The sequence below is a fragment of the Heterodontus francisci genome, chromosome 37, assembly GCF_036365525.1.
Source record: "Heterodontus francisci isolate sHetFra1 chromosome 37, sHetFra1.hap1, whole genome shotgun sequence".
In the NCBI taxonomy this organism is placed as follows: Eukaryota; Metazoa; Chordata; class Chondrichthyes; order Heterodontiformes; family Heterodontidae; genus Heterodontus; species Heterodontus francisci.
The window spans coordinates 1864891-1879098 of NC_090407.1; positions in this window are offsets into that span (position 1 = coordinate 1864891).

Here is a 14208-nt window from a genome sequence, read left to right on the forward strand (position 1 = left end):
CTGACCTGTGTTTAGAAATTGATGCAATATATGAAATAAGAAAAAAGAAACTTAAGAAACAGGTTCTTTTCATTGGAATTGAAAGGATCAGGTGGGGGATCGGAAAGAAGTGCAGGCATGCAGAAAGAACAGGAAAACAGCAGCTAGTTCATTGAGCTCATCTCATCCTGGCAATCGTATAACCTCGGCACATAATCACCTGCATTCCCTCCTCCCCTGCCCCACCATGACATCAGTAAAAGGTAAAGGTGAGGAGAATTTCCTTTAAATAAAGGTTATCAGATTATAACCTCTGCTCCCATTTTTTCAGACGGCTGATGTTGCCATTTGCACCTCCTCTAGACCCATCTTTTGTTTCTTGGCCATGTCCCTTGCACCATCATCCCTTTTTATTATTTAATATCTTCCGCCTTCCACCCTATCACAGACCTTCCCCACGACCACCAGCCTTCCAGTCACTGCCTCTATATCTGCTTATAGGAACATAGGAAGATAGGAACAGGAGTAGGCCATTCAGCCCCTCGAGCCTGTCCCGCCATTCAATGAGATCATGGCTGATCCGCGGCCTAATTCCATATACCTGCCTTTGGCTCGTATCCCTTAATATCTTTGCTTAATTAAAAATCTATCTCAGATTTAAAATTAACAACTGTTGTAGCTTCAACTGCTGTTTGTGGGAGAGAGTTCCAAACCCCTACCACCCTTTGAGTGAAGAAGTGCTTCCTAACATCTCTCCTGAACGGTCTGGTCCTAATTTTTAGACTATGCCCCCAAGTTTTAGAATCTCCAACCAGTGGAAATAGTTTATCTTTATCTAGCCTGTCTTTTCCTGTTAATATCTTGAAGACTTCAATCAGATCACCCCTTAACTTTTTACAGTTCTAATGATAGGTCATTGATCTGAAGTGTTAATCCTATTTTTGTCTTTACAGATGCTGCCAGACCCGCTGAGTATTTCCAGCACTTTCTGGTTTTCTTTCAGATTTCCAGCATCCGCAGTATTTTGCTTGTGATTTCTTTTTTACAGTTTGTTCAAATGTGGAATATTTTACCACAAACTGGTGGAAGCAGAATTCACAATAGTTTTTAAAAGACAAGTGGATAAATATTTGAAAAAGAAAAGTACAAGAGAAATTAAACCTATGGTCTGATCAGCATAGTTGGCATCAGCTTCAAGGGCAGTTCGCCAGAAGGAAATCATCAATATTGGTTCAACAATGATCCTAAGGTAAGTCCCAGGAGGAGGGTGTGGAGTGACCTACATGGGGGGGTGAAGTTGTGACACCTGTGGAGTCTGCCACATCGCTGACTAATTTCAATATGGGCTCCTTCAGCAGGTGTTAAGTCCTAATTAATAAATTTGAGAGGCTTTATGTCTGTTCTAGATGTCTGCCTAAAAAAATGGACCCCATGAATTTAGAAATGAGACCAATACCTGTGGAGATTGGACGGAGACTTTGTGGCCTTTTTACACTCGCCTAACAGGCGCAACATATGCCAGTTTCTGCCACAATTGCTTTATTTTTCATTATATTTGTACACGGTTAAATGGTTTCATGGATTACATGAATGAATGCAAAGTAATTGTGTATTTCATGCTTGTCTGAGCTCCTGATGTTCCTTTAACTTGGTGAGCATTTCAGCTTGATGTAATGCTTTACTTTTTCACTGGATGGTGCTATAAGGTAGTTTAGACCTCAGTCACTTGGTGACACTGCACGATTACCAGTTTTCTAAAACTAGGCATTATAGAAATGTAGCAGGTATGTCCAGCTTTTCAAGACTTTCCCCAAGTGTGGCTGCTGTGCTTTCTACATTACAACAGTGACTTCACTGTAAAGTGCTTTGAGATGTCTGGTGGCCGTGAAAGGCGCTGTAGAAATGCATTTTTGTTGGGGAAAAGGGTTGAGAATTAGAACAATCAGAAATAAATTGTGATTTTTCCCAAAAGCAATCTAGCTAAATAAAGGTTGAGAAACATTCTAGTTTTGTAGATTTATTTATTTAGAGATACAGCACTGAAACAGGCCCTTCGGCCCACCGAGTCTGTGCCGACCAACAACCACCCATTTATACTAACCCTACACTACCCCCATATTTTCTACCACATCCCCACCATTCTCCTACCACCTACCTACACTAGGGGCAATTTATAATGGCCAATTTACCTATCAACCTGTGAGTCTTTTGGAGGTGGGAGGAAACCGGAGCACCCGGCGGAAATCCACGCAGACGCAGGGGGAACTTGCAAACTCCACACAGGCAGTACCCAGAATTGAACCCGGGTCGCTGGAGCTGTGAGGCTGCGGTGCTAACCACTGCACCACTGTGCCGCCCATGATGAGTATATTTGTCTGTGAAATGATTTCATATGTTGTATGCTGTCAAGTTCATTCAATCCTGTCATTTACATTATGAAATTCCAGAGAATGACAAAATCCGCTGACCTAGTATATTATGAATGTTGGAAAAGTGCATTTTGTGTAAACTTGTGGCAGTGCATCACCGGTGTAAATGTGTTAAGCTGTTTTATTGAAGGTATACAATGTAAAATGTTCTCGTCCTCCCATCCAGAGAGACTGAGCAAACTAATTATCAAAGTCTACTCCTACTTCTCTTCAATTTCTCTGCTTAGCTGCTAACTTTCTCCGTTACAAAATATTGAATCATATGAGTTTACAGCAAAGAAGGTGGCCCTTCAGCCCATAGTGTCTATGCTTGCTCCTTGATAGAACAATTCAACGCTAACCCTCGTGGTGCCATTTTCATAATGGGTGGCAAGTCAGATCCAGGGAACTACAGGCCCATAAGGCTGAAGTTAATCATGGGTGAGTTAGGGAAGGGTATCATCGCAGCCACTCAATGCCACTTCTGGAAAAGGAGCTCATGTCTCCCGAAGCTACAATTTTTTGAGGAAGTTGAAAGTTTACTGGATGAGGGCATCACAGTAGATGTCATCTCCTTGAACTTCCAAAAGTCTTTGATAAGATAACCCACAACATGTTACTGTACACGACAGAATTCTGTGGTATTGATGGGAAGCTGTAAAATGGATTAGCACTTGGCTACATTTTCATAAGCAGAAAGTTGTAGTTAATGTCTATGGACCTGCTTGGACTAGTCGCTACTGGTGTCTCATAAATATCAGCCTTGTGGCTGTTTATTACAATTTTCAAAATGACAGAGAAGTTGATGTTGTTGGAATGGTCCACAAGTTTGCAGACGACACTAAAATCTTTGCGAGTGTCAGGGCTTTACAGCAGAATGAACTTCTGTGAGTGGATCTAAATATTCTTGGGGAATTGGCCAAAGTGCAGTGTAATGATAGGATCAATACCAAGTGCACTTAAATGCTACAGTTGAGAGAGAAAGGGGTCTTGGTGTTATTGTACAAAATTCTCTAAACATTCACGACCAATGCTCAGAATCTGTAGCCAAAGCAAAAGAAGGATATTAGATTGCATTAATGGGAGCATTCAATATAAAATAAAGTATGCTGTCTTGACCCTGGTTAGACTGCATTTGGAATGCTGGGTCCAGTTTTGGTCTCCTCACAATGTGAGCGGTATCGTTTAAAAACCTTATTTATTCAGAAAGGCTTAAAAGACTGGGTCTATTCCTTTTAGAACTATGTATACTTTTGGTGATTTGATAGAGGTATGCACAATTGTTAAAGGCTTCAGTGTGTTCCTTTTAAGTGGCTCATTTTCATTTGTATAAGCCAGTTCAGGATAGGGTTAAATAGTCCTTCTCTTCACAGTGAATACTAGACTTATGGAACAAGTTACTGGCTCACATGTTGAGTACATAAGAACGAGCAGCAGGAGGAGGCCATTCAGCCCTTCGAGCCCAATCCGTCATTCAATGAGATCATGGCTGATCTTCTACTTCAACACCATTTTCCTGTACTATTCCGGAGTATCTCAGTTGCCTAGATGGCTCGAGTGTAATACAAAAAAACGGCAACAAAATGGGTTCAATTCCCATATCGGCTGTGGTAGTTCATGGAAACCTGCATCCTCGCCTTGCCCCACGTTTGAGGAGTGGTGCCCTCAAGCTATACATCACCAACGATATCTCTAATAGGGAGATGCCTTTGGGACTATGGCGAGAGCAATATTGTCCCATCCCCTTACCGATATATACAATGTATGGGTGGCCCTCCTCTCTCCTGTTATGTGGTAATCATGCTCCTTCCCCTCTTTGTCTTCTCCCTGTGCTGTTTCTTGTCTCTTTTCCATTCAGTTTCGGCCCCTGATGGGGTCATTGTGCAAAAGCTGATGCAAATTTCAAGTAATGTGCAAGACTGACTCCTGAACGTAATGTCGCATTGCTTATCCGTATTCAATCTCTCCCTAGTTACATTACACATTTTATTCATGGCGGGGCTAAAGTGTGGCGAGTTGAAGAGACTTAGCAGTTGGCAGGAAAAAAGACAAAAGTGCAAGGGGAGAGCCAACTGTGTAACAGCCCTGACAAACACATTTTTCTGCAGCACCCGTGGAAGAGCCTGTCACTCTAGAATTGGCCTTTATAGCCACTCCAGGCGCTGCTCCACACACCACTGACCACCTCCAGGCGCTTACCCATTGTCTCTCGAGATAAGGAGGCCAAAGAGGAGATATTTATGCAAAGCCAAATCTGCTACACATTGATGCAAACTATGTAGTGTAATCAACGTGTGAGAGAACTGCACATAGAACATAGAACATTACAGCGCAGTACAGGCCCTTCGGCCCTCGATGTTGCGCCGACCTGTGAAACCATCTGACCTACACTATTCCATTTTCATCCATATGTCTATCCAATGACCTCTTAAATGCCCTTAAAGTTGGCGAGTCTACTACTGTTGCAGGCAGGGTGTTCCACGCCCCTACTACACTCTGAGTAAAGAAACTACCTCTGACATCTGTCCTATATCTTTCACCCCTCAACTTAAAGCTATGTCCCCTCGTGTTTGCCATCACCATCCGAGGAAAAAGATTCTCACTATCCACCCTATCTAACCCTCTGATTATCTTATATGTCTCTATTAAGTCACCTCTCCTCCTCCTTCTCTCCAACGAAAACAACCTCAAGTCCCTCAGCCTTTCCTCGTAAGACCTTCCCTCCATACCAGGCAACATCCTAGTAAATCTCTTCTGCACCCTTTCCAAAGCTTCCACATCCTTCCTATAATGCGGTGACCAGAACTGCACGCAATACTCCAGGTGCGGTCTCACCAGAGTTTTGTACAGCTGCAGCATGACCTTGTGGCTCCGAAACTCGATCCCCCTACTAATAAAAGCTAACACACCATATGCCTTCTTAACAGCCCTATTAACCTGGGTGGCAACTTTCAGGGATTTATGTACCTGGACACCAAGATCTCTCTGCTCATCTACGTTACCAAGAATCTTCCCATTAGCCCAGTGCTCTGCATTCCTGTTACTCCTTCCAAAGTGAATCACCTCACACTTTTCCGCATTAAACTCCATTTGCCATCTCTCAGCCCAGCTCTGCAGCCTATCTATGTCCCTCTGTAACCTACAACATCCTTCGGCACTATCCACAACTCCACCGACCTTCGTGTCATCCGCAAATTTACTAACCCACTCTTCTACACCCTCATCCAGGTCATTTATAAAAATGACAAACAGCAGTGGCCCCAAAACAGATCCTTGCTGTACACCACTAGTAACTAAACTCCAGGATGAACATTTGCCATCAACCACCACCCTCTGTCTTCTTTCAGCTAGCCAATTTCTGATCCAAAGCACTAAATCACCTTCAATCCCATACTTTCGTATTTTCTGCAATAGCCTACCATGGGGAACCTTATCAAACGCCTTACTGAAATCCACATACACCACATCCACTGCTTTACCCTCATCCACCTGTTTGGTCACCTTCTCAAAAAACTCAATAAGGTTTGTGAGGCATGACCTACCCTTCACAAAACCATGCTGACTATCTCTAATGAACTTATTCTTTTCAAGATGATTATAATACCTATCTCTTATAACCTTTTCCAACATTTTACCCACGACCGAAGTAAGGCTCACAGGTCTATAATTACCAGGGCTGTCTCTACTCCCCTTCTTGAACAAGGGGACAACATTTGCTATCCTCCAGTCTTCCGGCACTATTCCTGTCGACAATGACGACATAAAGATCAAGGTCAAAGGCTCTGCAATCTCCTCCCTGGCTTCCCAGAGAATCCTAGGATAAATCCCATCTGGCCCAGGGGACTTATCTATTTTCACACTTTCCAAAATTGATAACACCTCCTCCTTGTGAACCTCAATCCCATCTAGCCTAGTAGTCTGAATCTCAGTATTATCCTCGACAACATTTTCTTTCTCTACTGTAAATACTGACGAAAAATATTCATTTAACACTTCCCCTATCTCCTCTGATTCCACACACAACTTCCCACTACTATCCTTGATTGGCCCTAATCTAACTCTAGTCATTCTTTTATTCCTGATATACCTATCGAAAGCCTTAGGGTTTTCCTTGATCCTATCCGCCAATGACTTCTCGTGTCCTCTCCTCGCTCTTCTTAGCTCTCCCTTTAGATCCTTCCTGGCTAGCTTGTAACTCTCAAGTGCCCTAACTGAGCCTTCACGTCTCATCCTAACATAAGCCTCCTTCTTCCTCTTGACAAGCGCTTCAACTTCTTTAGTAAACCACGGCTCCCTTGCTCGACAACTTCCTCCCTGCCTGACAGGTACATACTTATCAAGGACACGCAGTAGCTGCTCCTTGAATAAGCTCCACATTTCGATTGTGCCCATCCCCTGCAGTTTCCTTCCCCATCCTACGCATCCTAAATCTTGCCTAATCGCATCATAATTTCCTTTCCCCCAGCTATAATTCCTGCCCTGCGGTATATACCTGTCCCTGCCCATCGCTAAGGTAAACCTAACCGAATTGTGATCACTATCACCAAAGTGCTCACCTACATCTAAATCTAAATCTAACACCTGGCCGGGTTCATTACCCAGTACCAAATCCAATGTGGCATCGCCCCTGGTTGGCCTGTGTACATACTGTGTCAGAAAACCCTCCTGCACACACTGGACAAAAACTGACCCATCTAAAGTACTCGAACTATAGTATTTCCAGTCAATATTTGGAAAGTTAAAGTCCCCCCATAACAACTACCCTGTTACTCTCGCTCCTGTCGAGAATCATCTTCGCTATCCTTTCCTCTACATCTCTGGAACTATTCGGAGGTCTATAGAAAACTCCCAACAGGGTGACCTCTCCTCTCCTGTTTCTAACCTCGGCCCATACTACCTCAGTAGACGAGTCCTCAAACGTCCTTTCTGCCGCCGTAATACTCTCCTTGATTAACAATGCCACACCCCCCCCCTCTTTTACCATCTTCTCTGTTCTTACTGAAACATCTAAATCCCGGAACCTGCAACATCCATTCCTGTCCCTGCTCTACCCTGCACAGTTTAACTATTTCATGAAATGCATATGGATATTGGGTATATAGTAAATTAAAATGCTAATCTTTTTCAACAAACATATAACTTGGCTTTTCCACGTTATGAGAAGTATAATGTGAGACATGAACAAATTGCTTGATATTAACACGCCAACTTGTGGCTCAACCAACCGGGGCGATGCCACATTGGATTTGGTACTGGGAAATGAACCCGGCCAGGTGTTAGATTTAGATGTAGGTGAGCACTTTGGTGATAGTGATCACAATTCAGTTAGGTTTACCTTAGCGATGGGCAGGGACAGGTATATACCGCAGGGCAAGAATTATAGCTGGGGGAAAGGAAATTATGATGCGATTAGGCAAGATTTAGGATGTGTAGGATGGGGAAGGAAACTGCAGGGGATGGGAACAATCGAAATGTGGAGCTTATTTAAGGAGCAGCTACTGCGTGTCCTTGATAAGTATGTGCCTGTGAGGCAGGGAGGAAGTTGTCGAGCGAGGGAGCCGTGGTTTACTAAAGATGTTGAAGCGCTTGTCAAGAGGAAGAAGAAGGCTTATGTTAGGATGAGACGTGAAGGCTCAGTTAGGGCGCTTGAGAGTTACAAGATAGCCAGGAAGGATCTAAAGGGAGAGCTAAGAAGAGCAAGGAGAGGACACGAGAAGTCATTGGCGGATAGGATCAGGGAAAACCCTAAGGCTTTCTATAGATATATCAGGCATAAAAGAATGACTAGAGTTAGATTAGGGCCAATCAAGGATAGTAGTGGGAAGTTGTGTGTGGAATCAGAGGAGATAGGGGAAGCGTTAAATGAATATTTTGCGTCAGTATTTACAGTAGAGAAAGAAAATGTTGTCGAGGAGAATACTGAGATTCAGGCTACTAGGCTAGATGGGATTGAGGTTCACAAGGAGGAGGTGTTAGCAATTTTGGAAAGTGTGAAAATAGATAAGTCCCCTGGGCCAGATGGGATTTATCCTAGGATTCTCTGGGAAGCCAGGGAGGAGATTGCAGAGCCTTTGTCCTTGATCTTTATGTCATCATTGTCGACAGGAATAGTGCCGGAAGACTGGAGGATAGCAAATGTTGTCCCCTTGTTCAAGAAAGGGAGTAGAGCCAGCCCTGGTAATTATAGACCTGTGAGCCTTACTTCGGTTGTGGGTAAAATGTTGGCAAAGGTTATAAGAGATAGGATTTATAATCATCTTGAAAAGAATAAGTTCATTAGCGATAGTCAGCACGGTTTTGTGAAGGGTAGGTCGTGCCTCACAAACCTTATTGAGTTTTTCGAGAAGGTGACCAAACAGGTGGATGAGGGTAAAGCAGTGGATGTGGTGTATATGGATTTCAGTAAGGCGTTTGATAAGGTTCCCCACGGTAGGCTATTGCAGAAAACACGGAAGTATGGGGTTGAAGGTGATTTAGAGCTTTGGATCAGAAATTGGCTAGCTGAAAGAAGACAGAGGGTGGTAGTTGATGGCAAATGTTCATCCTGGAGTTTAGTTACTAGTGGTGTACCGCAAGGATCTGTTTTGGGGCCACTGCTGTTTGTCATTTTTATAATTGACCTGGATGAGGGTGTAGAAGGGTGGGTTAGTAAATTTGCAGATGACACTAAGGTCGGTGGAGTTGTGGATAGTGCCGAAGGATGTTGTAGGGTGCAGAGGGACATAGATAGGCTGCAGAGCTGGGCTGAGAGATGGCAAATGGAGTTTAATGCGGAAAAGTGCGAGGTGATTCACTTTGGAAGGAGTAACAGGAATGCAGAGTACTGGGCTAATGGGAAGATTCTTGGTAGTGTAGATGAGCAGAGAGATCTTGGTGTCCAGGTGCATAAATCCCTGAAGGTTGCCACCCAGGTTAATAGGGCTGTTAAGAAGGCATATGGTGTGTTAGCTTTTATTAGTAGGGGGATCGAGTTTCGGAGCCACGAGGTCATGCTGCAGCTGTACAAAACTCTGGTGAGACCGCACCTGGAGTATTGCGTGCAGTTCTGGTCACCGCATTATAGGAAGGATGTGGAAGCTTTGGAAAGGGTGCAGAGGAGATTTACTAGGATGTTGCCTGGTATGGAGGGAAGGTCTTACGAGGAAAGGCTGAGGGACTTGAGGTTGTTTTCGTTGGAGAGAAGGAGGAGGAGAGGTGACTTAATAGAGACATATAAGATAATCAGAGGGTTAGATAGGGTGGATAGTGAGAGTCTTTTTCCTCGGATGGTGATGGCAAACACGAGGGGACATAGCTTTAAGTTGAGGGGTGATAGATATAGGACAGATGTCAGAGGTAGTTTCTTTACTCAGAGTAGTAGTAGGGGCGTGGAACGCCCTGCCTGCAACAGTAGTAGACTCGCCAACTTTAAGGGCATTTAAGTGGTCATTGGATAGACATATGGATGAAAATGGAATAGTGTAGGTCAGATGGTTTCACAGGTCGGCGCAACATCGAGGGCTGAAGGGCCTGTACTGCGCTGTAATGTTCTAATTCTAATTTCCATGCATTTTGGTAGCATAAATGTTCAGTCAATACTGGGAAAACTGAAGCCACTGTCTTCAGCGCCCCCACAACCTTCGTTCCCTCGCCGCTGAATCCATCTCTCTCCCTGGCAACTGTCTTGATGCTGAACCAGACTCTTCACAACCTTGGTGTCATATTTGACCCCGAGATAAGCTTCTGATCACATATCTGCATTACTAAGGCCGCCTATTTCCACATCTGTAACATCCTGTCTCTGCCATACCTCAGCTCATCCCGTTACTTCGGACCAGCTTTTCATTAAAACAGAAAAATAAATAGACAAGGTGTTCAAAAAATGGGCTGCCCAGACAAAATTGGGCGAGCACAGTCCAATAACAAAAAGGCTAACATTTCACAATCTATAATGAAGTGAGTTCACTTCCCAGAAGAGGCAGTACTGTTCCGTGGTTTTACTTAATGTGAAGTTTATTGAAGATAAAATCTAAAAAGCTGCATCATTTATCTTATCTCATTCAACCTGAATTATCAGAGATTGAACCAGAAAGAAATAGTTGCATTTGCATGAAAGAAAAAATGAATCCCTGGCACCTCGGGCCTTTCTTGTCCCATCGCTCACGAAGGAGCTTTTTAATCCAGGACCCTGGTTTCAGTTTGAAACTAAACCTCACAGCCCCATTTTCTCAAAGAATCACCCAGGATTAAAAGCAGAATCTCTGATTAAATGCTGAGGATTGCACAGGTGCTTTTAATGGGGGAAACTGGTTTCACTGGTCACTGAATCAATAACTAGAGGGCGGGACACTTAATATCATGAACAAGAGAGAGTTTTTTTTTAATGCAAAAGCTTGAGGACTCAATGTCAGACCAGATAAAAGTGGTGGATGTTAAGTCCATAGTTTTCAAAGTGTAAAGTTAAATATTTGATACAGGAAAGTGAAAAGGAACTATGGGTTACTCCTTACGGTGAAGGTGTGGATTCTAGGCTTTATACGTGTACTACTCTCCTTTCTACTCTGGATCTGCTTCCGTGAGCGCTAATTGCTATTGACTTGTGTGGGAATTGCTGCAATGCACAGTGAGAGAATGTGCAATACAGCTCTGAGCTGAGTGGGGCACAGCAGGAGACTGGTAGAATGAATTTGAAGGCTCACATTCAGCCAGTCTCTGGAGCAACAGTTCCATTGATTTACTGAGCACTGATGGCGTTTGTTCTCCGTAACATTTTAGGGGGGAACTTGGCAAATCAGCTGAACTTCTGTAGTTGGGAAGTTGTCCACTTGTGTTTCTAATCTGTTGTTGCCTCTATTTGGAACTGGCCCTTGAAGCCAGGAAAAATGGTGCGTGCGGTGGGTGGGAGTTGAGTTGAAAGACAGACGTAATGCTTGCCGAAAGACCCGAGTGAAGTGTGTTCACGAATTAAATCTGCTATCTGACAGCAAGAGTTAGCAAGAACAGTTATAAAGGAATATCTCCTTGTCTACACAAAATAAACTCAACTCAGTCCCAAGTGGAACTGCGGCATGAGAACTCTTCCCTGTCTGATAGTGAAACGTCAGTGTATCGTTGTACAGAAAAGCAGTGGAACTGTGCCTGGTATGAGTCCCTGTGACTTCAGCAGAGAGAAATGGAAGCAGGTAAAATGGAACTGAAAGTATATTTTTCAGCCGGTAGAAATGGCCCAAAGATCTGCAGCAGTTCCCACGAACTCCCATTGTAGCTTTGCTGGAAATATGTTGGAAACTCGGCTGAGCCCTGATTGCTGACAGGACAGAATATTGTGGAGGGGCAGAGACTCCGCGTACCCCTTACAGTATCATAAGGAAGGGCAGAGCAGGGTCTCCTTCCTTTGGGAGTTCCCATGTCCTCAGCCTTCTGAGGAACCCAGCATTGTGACTAGGCATATCCACTGCTACATCTGGGGCTGCAGTCTGGACAACTGAAGATTTGGTCATCATTTTTTGTTTTTCACTTTTGAAGTGCCCCTTTTTGTAAGTGGGTGGTGGGGGCTATCTACATGTTCCTATGGGGGTGAGGGTGGGTAATGCTTGGCCTTCCCTTCTCTTTCCCCCCCCCCCCCCCAAAGCCGGAAACTCTGGCTGCATCTTCCAGCCTCTTTGCCAGAGTGGGTTAGGATGTCTCAAGAAGCATTCTTAGGCCTCTTGAGCTTCCCCTGAGCCCACCAACTTTGGCAAGGTCAGTAGCAGAGATTGTTGCCAGGTATATCTCTCTCTCTATATAGAGCTTCAGTGTACTAAACCTTGGGAAAGCAAATCAACATGAGGATGAATTGGATCAAAGCATAGGGAAAGTTGGGGGGTGGGGGCGGGTAATGAGAACAGGGAATTAACATGGCAGCAAAAACAAGTCTGAACAGTTTTGACTTCTCATAATTCAATAATAAAAAGCAACACTTTGATTTTCCAATGATCCTGCTAAACCTGAAGATGCTTTGTTTATGGAATTATGTTGAGCTTAATTTTGATTCATTCCTGTCCAAGGACATTTTACAAACGGATGATGTACTGTGTATGAAGCTCACTGCATCTATTTAAGAAGTTACAGATTTTCCTGTTCTGCAGTGAAACATTAACGTGAATATCTGGGTACGGAACTCTGAATTCACAGTCGATTGTTTCAGAATGAGTAAATGTGCCGGCTATTCTCATCTCAGCCACTGAGAGGCTAAAAGGAGTAGGGACCAAAAAGGTGATTGGCAGGGGGCATGGCTGAGGTATTAAATGAATACTTTGCATTTGTCTTTACCAAGGAAGGAGATGCTGCGCAGATCATGGTGAAAGAGGAGGTAATTAATACATGAGAAGGATTTAAAGTTGATAATGAGGAGGTGTTGGATAGGCTGTCTGTATTTAACATTGATAAGGAGGAGGTGTTGGATAGGCTGTCTGTATTTAACATTGATAATGTATCAGGACCAGGTGAGATGCATCCAAGGATACTGAGGAAAATGTGAGTGGAAATTGCAGAGGCACTGGCCATAATTTTTCAGTCTTCCTTAGATTCAGGGGTGATGCCAGAGGACGGGAGAATTGCAAATGTTACAGCTTGTTCAAAAAGGTGTAAAGATGAGCCCAGCAATTACAAGCCGGTCAGTTTAACTTTGGTGGTGGGGAAACTTCTAAAAACGATAGTTCAGGACAAAATTAATAGTCACTTGGGCAAATGCAAGTTAATTAGGGAAAGCCAGCACAGATTTGTGAAGGGAAAATAGTTTTTAACCAACTTGCTGCAGTTTTTTTTGATGATGTCAGTGCTGTTGATGTGGTGTACATGGACTTCCACAAAGCATTTGATACAATGCCACACAATAGGCTTGTGAGCAAAGTTATAGCTCTTGGAATAAGCTGGACAGTAGCAACATGGATTTGAAATTGGCTGAGTGACAGAAAACAGAGTGTAGTGGTTAATTGATGTTTTTCAGACTGGAGGAAGGTTTGTAGTGGAGTTCCCTAAGGGTTGATGTTAGGAGCCTTGCTGTTCCTGATATTCATCAACGACCTAGACCTTGGTGTACAGGCCACAATTTCAAAATTTGTGGATGATACGAAACTTGGAAACATTGTGATCTGTGAGGAGGATAGTGTAGAACTTCAAAAGGACATAGATAGGTCAGTGTCAGATCAAATTTAATACAGAGAAGCATGAAGTGGTTAATTTTGGTATGAAAAGCATGGAGAGACAATATAAAATAAAGGGTGCAATTCTAAAGGGGGTGCAGGAGCAGAGTGACCTGGGGGTATATGTGCATAAATCATTGAAGGTGGTAGGACAATTTGAGTGCATGGTGAATAGAACATACAGCATCCTAGGCTATAGCAATATGGACATAGAGTATAAAAGTGAGGAAGTTACATTAAACTTGTATAAAGTACTGGTTCAGCCTGAACTGGAGTATTGTGTCCAGTTCTGGGCACCACACTTTAGGAAAGATGTGAAGGTGTTAGAGAGAGTGCAGAGGAGATTCACGAGAATGGTTCCAGGGATGAGGAACTTCAGTACATGGATAGATTGGAGAACATAGGAACAAAGGAGGAGGCGTAGGCCATTCAGCCCATCGAGCCTGCCCCGCCATTCAATATGATCATGGTTGATCATCCACTTCAATGCCTTTTTCCCACACTATCCTCATATCCTCTTATGTCATTTGTATTTAGAAATCTGTCAATCTCTGCTTTAAACATACTCAATGACTGAGCTTCCACAGCCCTCTGGGGTAGAGAATTCCAAAGATTCACAACCCTCTGAGTAAAGAAATTTCTCCTCATCTCTGTCCTAA